The sequence below is a fragment of the Eriocheir sinensis genome, chromosome 65 (assembly GCF_024679095.1).
Source record: "Eriocheir sinensis breed Jianghai 21 chromosome 65, ASM2467909v1, whole genome shotgun sequence".
Taxonomy (NCBI): Eukaryota; Metazoa; Arthropoda; class Malacostraca; order Decapoda; family Varunidae; genus Eriocheir; species Eriocheir sinensis.
In genome coordinates, this window is record NC_066573.1 from 6561460 (window position 1) to 6574830 (window position 13371).

General features: G+C 43.9%; 1 protein-coding gene across 1 annotated transcript in view; it reads right to left on the bottom strand.

The window, feature by feature from the left end:
• Positions 1-13371, bottom strand: part of LOC126987542 (uncharacterized) — a 139815-nt gene that overhangs the window by 106470 nt on the left and 19974 nt on the right. The gene's annotated exons all lie outside the window — the stretch shown is intronic.

A 13371-nucleotide genomic window follows, 5' to 3' on the forward strand; every position in this document is an offset into this window, starting at 1 on the left:
TTCACGCTCCCTTTCATTAGCATATGTTACTTGCAGGGGTGGCGCCAGCTGCTCATAGGAGGACGCCCGCACCAACTGGCAGAGGCGGAGGGAGAGAAGGGAGAGGAAGGCGAGGTAGGGAGAGGTACACTTTACTGGGTTAAGGAGCAGCGCAAGGGAAGGGCTGAGGCGTGTGATGTCTGGTCTCAGGTTAAGGTTTGGGGAGACTAATCTGATAAGAGAGAAAGAGGAGGAAAGGAAGGAGGAGGAGGAGGAGGGAGAGGAGGAGTTTGGGGCCGTATCCTGAAACATTTCGGAGCCCAAGCCAAGCACACATATTGGACAAGGCTTTCGTAGGAGTTTCGGGCATTTCCAACGGTAGCTTAGATGACCCTGCTGGTAGTCTGACCCTTCTTCAAAAACACTCATTAGAACCCGACTGATTATCTTCGCCCCTTTGGAGATGGTGTGAGGGGCGGAAGCGTCTGAGATACCAACCTTATTAGAGTCTGGAAGGTGAGGAGGCAAAGGAGAGTTACAGGGGAGGAACAAGTTTGATACTAGTTATATAATGTATCGACTGTGTTTCAAAATGATTGGCGTCGGTTTCTCGAAATATTCGTGTGTAGCAAAATAACGATGATTCATATGGTTCTTATTGATATCACACGTTAATCTACGGTATTTTCTGCGTTTTTCTGTAGAACTGTTTTTTTTTTGTTTTTTACACTTAATAAAAAAAAGTGTATCGTTTTGATAGAAATAGCTCAGGAGGGGCCAGATTTGCCCCCCCTCGGAGCTTATAGGGTTAAGGTGATGTGGAGTTTGGGAGTAAGACAAAGGTGTGAAAGAGGGTCAAGGGGGGGGAAGGAGAAGCGTCTGAGATACCAACCTTATTAGATTCTGAAAGGTGAGGAAGCAAAGGTTACAGGGGAGGAAGAAGTCTGGCGGTGGTGGACATTACTAACTGTTAAGGGGATGTGGAGTTTGGGAGTAAGGCGAGGATGTGAAAGAGGATCAAGGGGGAAGGAAAAGCGTGGTTAAGGTTATTTCTTGAGGAGAGGAGGATAAAGGGAAGGAAGATAATGTACAGGATAGGTTAGTTAAGGGAGAGAAGCCTGCTGGACGTTATATTAAGTTCATGTAGAATTGGGGAAAGGAAAGCATGGTTAAGGTTATTTCTTGAGGAGAGGAGGATAAAGGGAAGGAGGATAATGTACAGGATAGGTTAGTTAAGGGAGAGAAGCCTGCTGGACGTTATACTTAAGTTCATGTAGAGTTTGAATGGAAAGTGAATATACAAAGGAGAGTAAAAGGGGAAGGTATATAATAGTTACTTTTAATTCTCTCTCTCTCTCTCTCTCTCTCTCTCTCTCTCTCTCTCTCTCTCTCTCTCTCTCTCTCTCTCTCTCTCTCTCTCTCTCTCTCGTCCTCGGGGTCGGGTCCCAACATTAAAGTTCTCATTGTGACACACTCATCCCCTGGCCAGGCGTCTTGAATGGCCTTTGTTTCACGCACAACAGGATGCTCTTATCAAACACTGCCCGGCGGAGGAGGACGAGGAGGGGAACGAGGAGGAGGAGGACGAGGAGGTGGGCGAAAAGGAAGAGGAAGAGGAGCAACTAGATGACGGTCCACCGGGTCCAGTCTACTGTCACCACCACAACCTAGAGGTAGTCTGACCCTTCTTCTGTACCGTGAACCTACAAAGACACTCATTAGAGCCCGACTGATCTCCTTTTCGGCCCTTGGAAATAGTTGATGTGAGAGGCGGAAGCGTTTAACAATGCCAACCCAAGTCTCTCCTAAGCTTACCGAGACAGGATGAAAGGGACACGAGCGAACAGACTGATAAATAACGAAATATATACTGCGGTGAAACATTGTATAAAGAGAGAAATAAGTAATGCAGTGTATATGAAAACCACACACACACACACACACACACACACACACACACAGTACACAGGGGAGGAGGGGTTGGGCCTGCGAGAGAGCCCTAGTAATCCTAGAGTCCCCGGGGCGTCGCTGACATGAATACAATGATGCCTCCCATGGCCAGGGGGGTAAACAGACCACGCCATGCCCTCCCAAGGCCCGGGACGAGGAGGCGACACCAAACGTAGAGGAAGCAAGCAACGTAATTAAAGGAAATGGCAAACGTAAGTTAAATAGCAAACGTGAAGGAAATAAATAGGAAACGTTGATTAAATAGCAAACGTTGATTAAATAGCAATCGTAAAGGAAATAAATGGCAAACGTAAAGGAAACAGCAACAAACGTGAAGGAAACAGGAAACGTAAAGGAAATAAATGGCAAACTCTCTCTCTCTCTCTCTCTCTCTCTCTCTCTCTCTCTCTCTCTCTCTCTCTCCAATCAGGACCACAGTACATCAACCTTTCTTATATCTTTACAGCTTTTCACCACGCTCTTCCTCCCCCCCCTCCCCCCCCCCTCCCCCCCTCGCCCCCTCTCACACATCAGCGACACATCATTATGGGTCTTCCCCTTGGCCACACAAAGACGTTTCGCCCCCAGCCTCTCCGACCAGACCTCAATCACTCGGCTAATCACGGCGCGCGCCCAGGAACGGAACGGAACGGATGGGAAGGGATGGTAACTCTCTCTCTCTCTCTCTCTCTCTCTCTCTCTCTCTCTCTCTCTCTCTGGCCAGCAAGTTCATTATTCCAACTCCAAACTATGATACTCGATTGGTGTGTGTGTGTGTAACAGACTACCGCAAGGTGTTGTTGTGTAATATAATTGGTCTTTCGGAAGGTACAAGGCACTTAGCTGAGGCCGTCCGCATCTTGTATACCTGCAGGGCCCACACTCTCAGAAATTCCGGGGCTAAACGCACACATTTGGTAAGGCTTTCGTGGAGGTTGTGTTGGTATTTTCATGGGCCTCCAAAATTACCTAGACCACAAAAAACACTATTCAGTCAGCAAACGATTTGAATTTCGCGCGGCTCTTTGGGTAACAAGATGGCGCCTGTGATCAAGTTGGCCAACCTCTCCTATTCTATCTCTCTGCAAAACTCCGTTCGCCTCCTGCCTCCTTCCCTCCACACGTCCACTTACTGTGCTTGACGTCAGCCAGGCTTCGGGCGTTGATTCGCCGCCCACGTCGGGGCCGGAGCTACACGTTCACGGCACAAAGACAATAAAACCGAGACGCGGGCACCGATACCGCCCGAAATTCAACTGATGGTAATGTGATCATCATGGTCATCATCAGCAGCAAATGAGCCAGTAACGACGCTGCTGACTGCTTGTTGGCTGGCTGGTGGTTATGCCGATGGCTCACTACCCTCCCACCCAGCGCCCACACGGAGGCACAGAAAACATTCACATCCCTTCACTTGGCCGACCTGTTGCGTGCACCAGTAAGGCCACTGTTGTTTACATTAATTGATTGAACAGTAATTGCACAACTAAACCGTGACTGTCGAAACCCGGTTGGGCAAAAACAAGGTAATGACAGAGAGTATATTTCGGTGGTTTGCATTTCATGTTTATGACACACTGGCTATTAATAGTTGCAACGATTATGTAATCTAGTTAATCATAAGATATTTATTCTCGTACACCAGCTCTGCCCCCAGGGTGTCCATCACAGTCTGGGGGGAAGGGAGAGGAGGAGGAGGAAGAGGAAGAGGACGCCGGGGAGGGGAGTGGGGGAAGGGGAGAACTTGTCAGAAGCACTTGTTACATATGTGTGTGTGTGTGGGTGTGGGTGTGTGGGCGTGCCAGAAACACCAATTGGAAATACTACACCACCCGCCACCATTTCAACCGAGGAGACTAGTCCAGAGTATTCAACAACCCCCACTACCAACCCACAAACCTCTCCCTTCATTGTGATATTAATACCCCAACAGGTGTGCCCGGGGCTGGCCAACCTCCTCTCTACTCTGCTAACCATTGGCAGTCACGTCGTTCGTAGGACAGGCGAGGTTGTGGTTTCCTGGGCCGCTGGATGACCGTATGAAGTCAGTGTCACGTAACCTGGCGCGGGAAATCTTTTAGGGGGAGCATCGCAATATAATGAAACTGAGAAACGAAGGGAGAAATGTGGAAAGAAAAGAATATAAAAAAAATAAAAAACGAATATGCAGAGACCGTCACCCAAGCAGTGATGCCAAATCCGCGAGTCCCTCCCTAAAAGATTTTCCGCGCCAGGTTGCGTAACACCGGCTATAGTTATCAACACCTTAGCGGTTTACGATTAGCTAGTGCAGATTTCTTAACAGATTTTTGTACTACGCAAGGAAGGAACATAATGGCAAAATCAGTTTATCATTAGCTAATACAGAATTCTTAATAGGTTTCTGTGGTATACTTGGAAGGAACATAATGGGAAAAGCAGTTAACCATTAGCTAATACAGAATTCTTAATAGGTTTCTGTGGTATACTTGGAAGGAACATAATAGGAAAAGCAGTTTACCATTAGCTAATACAGAACTCTTAATAGGTTTCTGTGGTATACTTGGAAGGAACATAATAGGAAAAGCAGTTTACCATTAGCTAATACAGAATTCTTAATAGGTTTCTGTGGTATACTTGGAAGGAACATAATGCCAAATCAGTTTACCATTAGCTAATACAGAATTCTTAATAGGTTCCTGTGGTATACTTGGAAGGAACATAATGGCAAAAGCAGTTAACCATTAGCTAATACAGAACTCTTAATAGGTTTCTGTGGTATACTTGGAAGGAACATAATAGGAAAATCAGTTTACCATTAGCTAATACAGAACTCTTAATAGGTTTCTGTGGTATACTTGGAAGGAACATAATGGCAAAATCAGTTTACCATTAGCTAATACAGAACTCTTGATAGGTTTATGTGGTATACTTGGAAGGAACATAATAGGAAAAGCAGTTTACCATTAGCTAATACAGAACTCTTAATAGGTTTCTGTGGTATACTTGGAAGGAACATAATAGGAAAAGCAGTTTACCATTAGCTAATACAGAATTCTTAATAGGTTTCTGTGGTATACTTGGAAGCAATATAATAGGAAAAGCAGCTTATGATTAGCTAATTCAGAATTCATGGGGTTTTGTACTGCCCAAGGAAGGAACTTTATAGAAGGAGCAGAGTATGATTAGCTACTTCAGAATTCTTAGTGGGTTTTTGTATTGTGAATTAAAGGAAGATAATAATAATAATACTAGAAGAACGACCGATGTTAATAGACTCCTCCTCCTCCTCCTCCTCCTCCTCCTCCTCCTCCTCCTTATCCTCCTCCTTCTCCTCCTCCTCCTTCTCCTCCTCCTCCTTTTCCTTCCTTCCTCATTCCTTTCTTCTCACTATTAATTTCTTATATAATACCCTGCCCTTTTGTCCTCCTCCTCCTCCTCCTCCTCCTCCTCCTCCTCCTCCTCCTCCTCTTCCTTCCTCATTCCTTTCCTCTCACTCAGCCTTAATTCTTTATATAATATCCTGTCATCCTGTCCCCTCCTCCTCCTCCTCCTCCTCTTCCAAATCTCTCATACTATCTTTAATTGTATTCTTTTTTTATGGTATTTCCTTCCGTTATTCTTTATTCTTCTCCTTTTTCATCTCTCATCTCTAACCTTCCTCCTCCTCCTCCTCCTCCTCCTCCTCCTCCTTATCCTCCTCCTTCCCCTCCTCCTCCTCCTTCTCCTCCTCCTTTTCCTTCCTTCCTCATTCCTTTCTTCTCACTATTAATTTCTTATATAATACCCTGCCCTTTTGTCCTCCTCCTCCTCCTCTTCCTCCTCCTCCTCCTCCTCCTCCTCCTCCTCCTCCTCTTCCTTCCTCATTCCTTTCCTCTCACTCAGCCTTAATTCTTTATATAATATCCTGTCATCCTGTCCCCTCCTCCTCCTCCTCCTCCTCTTCCAAATCTCTCATACTATCTTTAGTTGTATTCTTTTTTATGGTATTTCCTTCCGTTATTCTTTATTCTTCTTCTTTTTCATCTCTCACCTCAAACCCTCCTCCGCCTACTCCTCCTCTTCCTTCTCCTCCTCCTCCAATTCTTCTTCCATCCATCATTTCACTTACACTCAGCTAATTTCTCTTCTTCCACCTCTATGTCACCTCCTCCTCCTCCTCCTCCTCCTCCTTCTTCTTTTCCTCCTCCTCCTCCTCCTCCTCCAATTCTTCTTCCATTCATCATTTCACTTATACTCAGCTAATTTCTCCTCTTCCACCTCTATGTCACCTCCTCCTCCTCCTCCTCCTCTTCTCCTGCCACATCCCCTCGCCACTTATCCCCTCGTGACGTGAGATATTAAGTGTGTTCCCTTCCCTCGGACATCCCGCCCGCTGCCGCCAATTTCCACGCCCTTCACTCGCTCCGCAAACCCGAATTTCCTCGTCGTTCCCTCCCGTCAAGCCCAAACTGTTGCTGTGCTTCGCCACCGCCTGTTTGCACGTTAGCTCAAGCGGGGCGACGAGAGTTTGTGTTGGATCTTAGCTTAAATGCGTGAATTGTGGATCGTATGGTCACCGTGTACCGGACTGACCCAGAAGCCCCGTCCCTTCCTCTGGGGGGTTTTTTTTACAACAAAGGAGACAGCTCAAGGGCACAAAAAAAGGAAACAATAATATAAGTAGTAATATCTCGTCAAAATCGCGCCAAACCTCAGATTCTCACAGCAATGCACTGACGTAGCAAATATAGCCATTTCATTTGATGTAATTTCAGTAATTTAATTTAGGTTGAAGGAGAGACCACCCGATTTAGACCATCGGGATTGAGTGGTCTGAATATCTATAGAAATCTCTCTCTTTCTCTCTTTCTTTCTCCCTCTTCTTTCTCTCTCTCGCTCTCGTAAGGTGGGGCGAGATGAGGTGAGGGAAAGTAAAGTAAAATGAAGTGAGATGAGGGAAGGTGACGTGGGAAGAAGAGATGAGGTGGAGTAAGGTAAGACAAGGTGAGGTGAACTGACAAGATGTGAAATGAAGTGAGGTGAAGTCAGGAAGTCAAGGTGAAGTAAGGGGAGGGGAGGGGAGGGGGAGAAGGGGGGGACTCACACAGTACTGTATACACGATTCAGCACTTTATGATGGGGGGAGGGGGGGGGGAGGGAGAACGTCTTTGTTACTAATGCTGTGGGAGGAGGAGGAGGAGGAGGAGAAATCGTGTTTTTTAAATGTGTGAGAGGAAGAGGAAGAGGAGGAGGAAGAGAGGGTTTTGTGGTGGTTGTGCATGTGTGGGTGGTAGAGGAGGAGGAGGAGGAGGAGGAGGAGGAAGAGGAGGAGGAGCATGTAGGTGGTGGTGGTGTAGATGGAGTATTGTCCTCTCTCTCTCTCTCTCTCTCTCTCTCTCTCTCTCTCTCTCTCTCTCCTTAAAGATGCATAATAATGATAACAATTGCACTTTATATATTTTCTTCCTCCTTCTTTTCATTTTTTCCTATTATTATTGTTTCATTTTTTTCTATTTTCTATTATTATTATTTTTTTCATCGTTACTATTTATTTTTTATAGCCAGGAGCGCGGTAATTGCCCCCTCTCCCTCCCTCCCCCCGCCACCTCCCCTTTGGTGCCCACGTGACCAGATTTTCCTCGAAACTCTGAACACAATACTTGGACTTTTTTTATCTTTCTTTTTACTCCTCTAAGTCAAAATATATACTGCTACCCCCTTCTCTCTCTCTCTCTCTCTCTCTCTCTCTCTCTCTCTCTCTCTCTCTCTCTCTCTCTGTCCATTTATCCATCCATCCATCTCTCCGCTTCCCTCTCTCTCCCTATCTATGTTTATCTATCTGTCTATCTATCTATCTATTTCTATTTATACCCATCTCTATCTATCTATCCACTTCTCTTATTGTCCACTCCTCTCTCTCTCTCTCTCTCTCTCTCTCTCTCTCTCTCTCTCTCTCTCTCTCTCCCAGCCCCAGAAATACACACCCTAATGGAGGACTCGCATGATTACGCCCAATATCTGCTTCGCTATTTGTCACGAGTCTAGAGAGAGAAAAAAATATGCGACAGATTATCTAAATATATATACTGAAAACTCTCTGGGAAATGATGATGACGATGATGATGATGAGCCAGTGACCTGGATTATATAAAAAGAACATGACGGGGGGGGAAGGATGATGAGGTAAGCTGGTAACAATCTAATTTATTCATATCATTTTCTTTTTAAATATATATACTGAAAACTCTGTGGGAAATGATGATGACGATGATGATGATGATGAGCAAGTAACCTGGATAATATAAAAAGAACATGGCGGGTAACACTCTAATTTATATATATCATTTTCTGTTTAATACATAAACTCAAAAGAAAGCATTGGAAAGAAAATAATGAAGCTGGGAAGACAAGACACCCAAATTTACCTTTTAATCTGTAATAGAACAGCAAAACGCCATCCTATAGATCTGCTTTATCCTTTACAAAAAACACCATGAGAACTTATAGATACGTGTAAGTGTTTTTTCACAGCTATAAAGGTGAAGTTGACATACACTGTAGCTGCGCGTGGCCTCGGTGCTCATCTCCGTCGCATTGGCCCTTGAGCATGTGGCTGGTCGTTACTCATCACCCCGGAACACAGAGCCAGTATGCCATCCAGGTTACCACAGTTTACCTTCCCCAGGTTTTCCCAGGTACCCATTTATCGACCAGCCCGAAAGGGAGGATAAACAGCTGGGTGAGCTGCACTCCGATTGCCCGCGACGGGAAACGAACCCGGGCCCGCAGATTCGTAGTTAAGCACTCTGGCCACTAGACCAAGGGGGCAAGCTCACATAAAAAAATGCGTTAAAATGACCAGAGAGAAATCCACCTGTATGTTAAAATGACCAGAGATAAATCCACCTCTATATTAAAATGACCAGACATAAATCCGCCTCTATATTAAAATGACCAGAGATAAATCCACCTCTATATTAAAATGACCAGAGATAAATTCACCTCTATATTAAAATGACCAGAGATAAATCCACCTCTATATTAAAATAACCAGAGAGAAATCCACCTCTATATTAAAATGACCAGAGATAAATCCACCTCTATATTAAAATGACCAGAGATAAATCCACCTCTATATTAAAATGACCAGAGATAAATCCACCTCTATATTAAAATGACCAGAGATAAATCCACCTTTAAGTTAAAATGACCAGAGATAAATCCACCTCTATATTAAAATAACCAGAGAGAAATCCACCTCTATATTAAAATGACCAGAGAGAAATCCACCTCTATATTAAAATAACCAGAGACAAATCCACCTTGAAGTTAAAATGACCAGAGAAATCTACCTCTTAGTTAAAATAAGGAGTGTAAGATCAACCTTCGACATTACCCTTAAGAGGATAACGCCAGGCAGTCTCCCTCTCCCTAATAAGCAGTGAGATAATGCCCAGAAACTCACTTATTGCTTATGCCTTCAACGCCATATCGCCCGCCAGTCTTGTACACCCGCCAGCCTGTGTGTGTCTAGCCTCGTAAGGGCCGCGAAATCTTATATAAACATACACAAGATTGTCTGCCGGGCAATTACGGAGTGGGAGTATAAATAACTGAGTGCCGGGTGAGGGAGGTCCAGGGCAAGTATTTTCAGACGCTTTCGGCTCCCACAACATATGTCTCCAAAGGCCAAGAAGGAGGTTGGTCGGGTTCTAATGAGTGTTTTTTTACATTCACGGAGCAGAAGCCGTGCCACACTGTTAGCTCATAAAACTACCCATGGAAATACTAACACAATCTCTACGAAAGCCTTACCAAATGTGTGTGTAAGAGAGAGAGAGAGAGAGAGAGAGAGTTGTAGGCTCCATTTCTTTTCACAATGCCACCTCCTCCTCCTCCTCCTACGCCTCCATCTTCAATCCACACACACTCCACATCATTACATAACACCAGAGAGAGAGAGAGAGAGAGAGAGAGAGAGTCTGCTACATGAAAACAGGTTCGTAAACAAGTTAGCTAATCAGTGTTACCTAAGTCACACACATACACACACACACACCTTTAAACACATAGGTTCCCTGTAGCTATGTCACTAGTTTCAGCGTTCCAAACTTCGATAAGCAAGAGCTGAACTATACGTAATAATATCATAGCCTAATAAACCTCTCCTATACACTAACACAATTTTTTTTTAATATTGTAGTATATTAACCACTCGCACGGGATCTCAACAATACTTTTTTTTAAACCCTGCTCGTAAACCACTCGTCCGCTAACTCCTGAATACCTTTTTAATATTCTAGGATATAAACCACTCGTGCAATAACTATAGAATGCTCAAGAATGCCCTTTTAAAATAGCCTGTCTGTAAATCACTCGTCCACTAACTGAAGAATACTTTTTTTTTTAATATTCTAGCCTGATAATAGAACTCGTCCACTAACTCAAGAATACTCAAGAATACCCTTTATTATCCTGCCTGTAAATCACTCGTCCACTAACTGAAGAATACCTTTTTTTTAATATTCTAGCCTAATAATAAGACTCGTCCACTAACTCAAGAATACTCAAGAATACCCTTTTATTATCCTGCCTGTAAACCACTCGTCCACTAACTGAAGAATACCTTTTTTTTAATATTCTAGCCTAATAATTGAACTCGTCCACTAACTCAAGAATACTCAAGAATACCCTTTTATTATCCTGCCTGTAAATCACTCGTCCACTAACTCAAGAATACTCAATAATATTCTGTGTTGTGGTCAGCCAGGAAGGTCCCACAACACAACACAAAAACCAACACCCACACACAGACCCGCAAAACAACACAACACAAAGAAACACTGTACTAACTCGAAATTGTGTTCCTAAGCCTACTTCGATGTCTTGAGTGCTAATAGTAAAGTCTCGCAACACAAATCAATGGCAGCACACACCCACAGACCCGCAAAACAACGCAACACAAAGAAACACTATAATAACTCGAAATTGTGTTCCTAAGCTTACTTCGGAGGATCTAGATGTGTTGAGGGCTAATAGCAAGGTCCCGCAACACAAGTCAACACTAACACACCTACATACCCTCAAAACACAACGCAACACAAAGAAACACAATAATAACTCGATAAATGTGCCTTAAGCTTACCTCGGAGGATCTAGATGTGTTGAGGGCTGAGAGTAAGGTCCCGCAACACAAATCAACACTAACACACCTACATACCCTCAAAACACAACGCAACACAAAGAAACACAATAATAACGCGATAAATGTGCCTTAAGCTTACCTCGGAGGATCTTATGTGTTGAGGGCTAATAGCAAGATCCCGCAACACAAATCAACGTCATCACACACTCACGAACCCGCAAAACACAACGCAACACAAAGAAACACAATAATAACTCGATAAATGTGCCTTAAGCTTACCTCGGAGGATATGGATATGTTGAGGTCTGATAGTATGATCCCGCAACACAAATCAACACTATCACACTCACATACCCTCAAAACACAACGCAACACAAAGAAACACTAAAATAACTCGATAAATGTGCCTTAAGCTTACCTCGGAGGATCTAGTTGTGTTGAGGGTTAATAGCAAGATCCCGCAACACAAATCAACGTCATCACACGCTCACAAACCCGCAGAACACAACGCAACACAAAGAAACACTGGAATGACTCGCCCACGTGTTCCTCTGAGCCTATAATGTCGGGCACACGTGTTCGAATCCTCCCTCTTTCTCTCTCTTTCTCAGTGACTTCGCCTTCGTAAACCTCCACAATTACCGGCGTCAACTTCAATGGTTCTAGTTCGTTATAGTGGTTCTTTGGACTCGTTATATCACCGCTGTTTTCCTGTTTGTAGTTTGTAATCTGTCACTGTGACGGAAATGATAAATATAATGAATAATAGTCGTTTGAAGCCAAGCCTCGCCGAAACGAACGCAAGGAGTGTAGCTTAAGCAGACGTATTAAGCTATTTGTTATTTTTGTATTGGTAACGTTATGATATTCTAATCTTCCCTGCATTTGTTTATCTTCTATAACTGTAATGCAAAAATAAATTATTGTTTGTCTCCTAAATTCCCTAAGCTTATAACCCTGCAGGCCTAGGGGGGGAAATTAACCGGAAGGAAATATAAATTACTAGCAATTAGTCGGCGGAAATGGATCGTCAGAGCTACTGATTGACTGATTTGTGTTATTAAGTAAATATTGTGTTTGGCTACCATTTATTTATTATATTGTGTTATTAACCCCTCGACCGCGGATTTCCTACAAGAAGACATCAAGCTACAGGAATGGAACAAAAAGTGGCTGCTACAATTCAATGAGGAAAAATGTAAAGTCCTGTACCTTGGGAGAGGATATCCAGCACACCAATACCACATGGGAAACACTCCACTATCCACCACAGAGCCAGAGAAGGACCTGGGACTATATGTTACCAGGCTACCAGTGAAGGGATATCCAGCACACCAATACCACCACATGGGAAACACTCCACTATCCACCACAGAGGCAGAGAAGGACCTGGGACTATATGTTACCAGGCTACCAGTGAAGGGATATCCAGCACACCAATACCACATGGGAAACACTCCACTATCCACCACAGAGGCAGAGAAGGACCTGGGACTATATGTTACCAGGCTACCAGTGAAGGGATATCCAGCACACCAATACCACATGGGAAACACTCCACTATCCACCACAGAGGCAGATAAAGACCTGGGACTATATGTTACCAGGCTACCAGTGAAGGGATATCCAGCATACCAATACCACATGGGAAACACTCCACTATCCACCACAGAGGCAGAGAAGGACCTGGGACTATATGTTACCAGGCTACCAGTGAAGGGATATCCAGCATACCAATACCACATGGGAAACACTCCACTATCCACCACAGAGGCAGAGAAGGACCTGGGACTATATGTTACCAGGCTACCAGTGAAAGCCGAATCCGTGCCAATCGCAGCGGACGGGTTAAGCAAGTAAATTTCGTGTTTGGCTACTTTTTCCTTGTCTACATGAAGCGGGAAATGCAGGTGGTTGAAGTTGATGAGTTGATGAAAGGGAAACGCCAGAAAAAAGGCTGGGAACCACTGCCCTAGACGAACGCATGAAGTGATATCAATTTAAGGCGTGTTAGGGCAGCCATTATGTACTGTTAAGTCATATTCTAATCTTATCTACATTTGTTTATCTTCTATGTAATGCGAAAGTAAATAAATGTATGTCTTCTAAATTCCCTAAGCTTGGAGTCAATAATTTTAGACGAAGCCATGAAGGCGTGTTAGGCCAGCCATTATGTATTGTTAAAGTTATCATATTCTAATCTTATCTACATTTGTTAATCTTCTATTAATGCGAAAATAAATAAATGTATGTCTTCTAAATTCCCTAAGCTTGGAGTCAATAATTTTAGACGAAGCCATGAAGGCGTGTTAGGGCAGCCATTATGTACTGTTGTC